General features: G+C 39.5%; 1 long non-coding RNA gene across 3 annotated transcripts; it reads right to left on the bottom strand.

The window, feature by feature from the left end:
• Nucleotides 1–268: 268 nt before the first annotated feature.
• LOC136545520 (uncharacterized) lies at nucleotides 269–2,140 on the bottom strand. 3 transcript variants are annotated; one of them, XR_010781066.1, is made up of 4 exons: nucleotides 1,610–2,140; nucleotides 1,409–1,528; nucleotides 1,060–1,207; nucleotides 269–461 (listed from the first exon to the last, which is right to left on the bottom strand). It is a non-coding gene; the product is annotated as an uncharacterized lncRNA (long non-coding RNA). The 3 variants fall into 3 exon arrangements; XR_010781068.1 differs by having other exon boundaries at nucleotides 1,117–1,207; XR_010781067.1 differs by having other exon boundaries at nucleotides 1,914–2,140.
• Nucleotides 2,141–3,491: the final 1,351 nt, after the last annotated feature.

Below are 3,491 nucleotides of genomic sequence, written 5' to 3'. Positions count from 1 at the left end.
TTTGCTATACTTCACTTTGCATAGCACTATGTTCCCTCCTCCCTCCCTCTCTCTCTCGTGTTAGAAACTTAAACTGCAATATGCGTAACTAAAGGTTTAGGTGCCTCTGCTGGATCAATTATTGTTGGTTGAAAGGCTTTCATTGATGAGGCCTGATCAATTGTGTCTCAAGTATAAAGTTCGATGATTTCTTTTCTAAGAGGAAAAAGAACTGCACATATAAAGTAGCAAAGGAAATATGAATAATATATACCTCCAGGCAAGGAAAGGAATGAATAAGATGTAAGATTCTTTGAAGAACAATAGTACTTTAAAAATTCATATCGTGTTTTGAACATTTCTGTTAGGCCAACAATCTCATCCTCGGATGAGTTTTCTTCGATGCAAATAAAAGACATGAATTAAAGTCTCTGATATAGCTTGGAAATAACTGTTGAATGTTTCCTGTACAGCTCTCTACCCTGCAAATAAAAGACAATATGCATAAGCTAGCAGTCAGTAGATCTCAAGGGGCACACTGGCTAAAGGATGCAGCATTACAGCCATTACCTAGCCATGTACTTGTTGGTGAGAATTTATATAAATATAAAGAATGAAAAAGACGACAAGAAAGATTGGCATTAGGCCAACTCCTTTTGATTCTTTACAAACATATCTGAAAGTTAACATGTGGGCTGTGGGCATCAAATCAAAACAACAAAAAGAACATGGATTCGACCATAAGTAGCATTTGCCCTCCTTTTTAAAAAAAAGAAAGGTACTGCAGAGTTACTGGATTGTCAATCTTATCAACACCATTAATTTTTGGCAATTGTAGAACTCAACCAAGACACCCATTGAAGTGCTACATCCCTAGCTTGCAACTCAATTAAGAGTAAGTTCTCGTAAGCCTAGCTCCCCAGCCATTATTAAACTACATGAAGGGCTCAGAAATGAAGACCACTATTTGAGAAAAAGAGTAAATGATAATCCCAATCAACTAATTGTCTTAACTTCATTTTCTTGGCAAAAAAAAAAACAGTTTATGCAATTCAATAATAGTAAAAAACAGTTGGCTACCGGAGACCCTGCGCATGGACATCTTGACATATAGATTCTCTAGCCCATCCAGCTCACCCTAGCATCTGCGGGGAGCACCTGAGCTGGTGCCACCACTTATTCCGCAACCGCCACCAGCTGTGGAGTCCTTGATTGACGAGTATCAATGCTGAACGAAAATGTATTACACACTGTTTCAAGTATACAGACTCCTAATACTATTTATATTCAGATTCGAATTATGAATATCTGATGACTGATGATAGTGAAAAACTAAATTTATTGCACAACTAAACTGAATTTGCTGAACTCTAACAAACAACCATTAGTCTGAGAATTGAAACAAAAGGGCAATGGTGGCTACACTTACGTCAAGCAAGTCAGCGTCGATCCTAAACTTCCACGATGGCAGACCAATAACATCGCCTGAGTTGTCGCCACTCAGGCCTTCTTGTCCAGCAGGATCGAACAAGAATACACCAGGAGCCATCTGTAGGAACGTAGCAGTGTATCGAGAAATAAATCAAATAATACACCAGAACCAGGATGCTTGCCATGTGACTCCCTCAACCTTGTTGCCGCTGGATCCTATGGACCTCGCCCCGGTGGAGAGGGCATCGCAGAGGAGGACGGCGCCAGAGGAGATCGTAATAGCAATGGTGAGGATAGGGAGAGGTAGGATGCAGTCATATAAGCAGGTTCCAATGGCACCTCGTTCACATAGGAACATGATTAAATAAAATTTGCATAATCTCAAATATACAATGATCATCTTATAGTAGTGTTTCTCATGATTATCATGAAATCATTGGCTAAGTAAGGAAATTGAAGGAAAAAAGTTATCATCCAAAATAAGATGAAATCATAAACCGCACCTAATAAAGCAGTTGCAGTCGCCTTCTGTTAGCGCGGCATCATCGAGGGCCTCTTCACAGTCGAGGGCCTCTTCGCCTTCTGTTAGCATGGTTGTCGGATGAGGAGGGGGCGTTCCGGCGGTGTCTGAGGGCCGGATTGGCGTCGTGGCGTCCGGCCGACGAGTGCCTGGCGTGCGGTGGGGCGTTGTGGTGTCCAGCGTCTTCTGCGGGGTGGCATGGATTCGTGAGAGCGCACCACGGGAAGGACAGGAGGGGCGCATCGATGTTGGCCTGGCATCATCGATGATCCAGTTTACGTGGAGATGAAAGATATCTGACCGAGCGAGAGAGGAGCACCACATGATTGTTTCCTTCCATGCATGATTATTGTTTCCTTCCATGCATGTGGTCTCAGGTGATCGATTTGTTTCCTTCAAAGTAGGCGAGGATCGTAGGGATGGCAGTTTCTTTTTCTATCGTGCGGGGTATCGCACGGCCAGAAGGGAGGAGCAACCCAAAAAAAAGTCACACCAAAAAATTGTCCTACTTTTGTTTTTTTAGTTGTAGGAGATATATTCTTTCGTGCATGCCAAAAGGTGATAGTATATATATATATATATATATATATATATATATATATATATATATATATATATATATATATATATATATATATATATACTAGGTTCGTGCCCGTGCGTTGCTACGGGACAACTAAATTTTTATACTAAAAACACATAGATCGCACGATAAGATAATAATACTGTAAGACATTAAACTGACATTTAATCCAAAAAACAAAGTTTGTGAAATTAACAGTCACTAAGAGCACGGCACCGTAGGCTCACAAACTCTACTATATAGACCTTTCCGTGATACGGTTAAAATAATGTTTTATATCGGCAAGAAGTCTCCGATATTACAATCTAAATGAAGCAGTCAAATATGACAGACAAACATTGCTCAATCCGCATATTTTGAACCTGTTTGGCCAATAAAAATGCACAAAATGACTATTATATTAAACTAAATTCATATTCATCATATATTCGAAGTGCATGTCACAAGCGTGTAAATAATTTCAATATTATTTAGTTCTCTAAATCTATGAGACGCGACATGATGTCCTTAGCAAATTCTTGAACTTGGCGACGTCTGGCTTCATCAACAAGCAGACAATTGCGTAGGCCTATAAATAAATAAAAAACTTTTGGATCAGTGTTGTAGTCAATAAATTAAATCAATGAATTACCCCAAAAGAACCTCACTTTGAAAATCATGCGCCTGATTACAAATAGGACTGAATACCAATTCACTGAAATCATCAGTAGTGGTCACTCCGCCTGTCATGCATGAGCAAAAAAATATAATAACCAATACTTTATTTAGTCAATACATATGAGGACATCAGTGATACAATACCTCTCTTTCTATTATTTGTACATGGAGACCAGCTAAAATGTGCAACTCTGATGCCGCTCGCCACCATTCCGATAAGTGACGGCATGTGTGTATACTTACGGTTATTATGATGTAGTGGTACCTACGAGTTACAAAATTGATTAGCATCAAATAATAAAAAATTGATAGCATGGAGCA

Source organism: Miscanthus floridulus, chromosome 3 (genome assembly GCF_019320115.1).
Source record: "Miscanthus floridulus cultivar M001 chromosome 3, ASM1932011v1, whole genome shotgun sequence".
Classification (NCBI taxonomy): Eukaryota; Viridiplantae; Streptophyta; class Magnoliopsida; order Poales; family Poaceae; genus Miscanthus; species Miscanthus floridulus.
The sequence above is the reverse complement of the archived record's forward strand: the minus strand, read 5'-3'. Positions and strand labels throughout refer to the sequence as shown.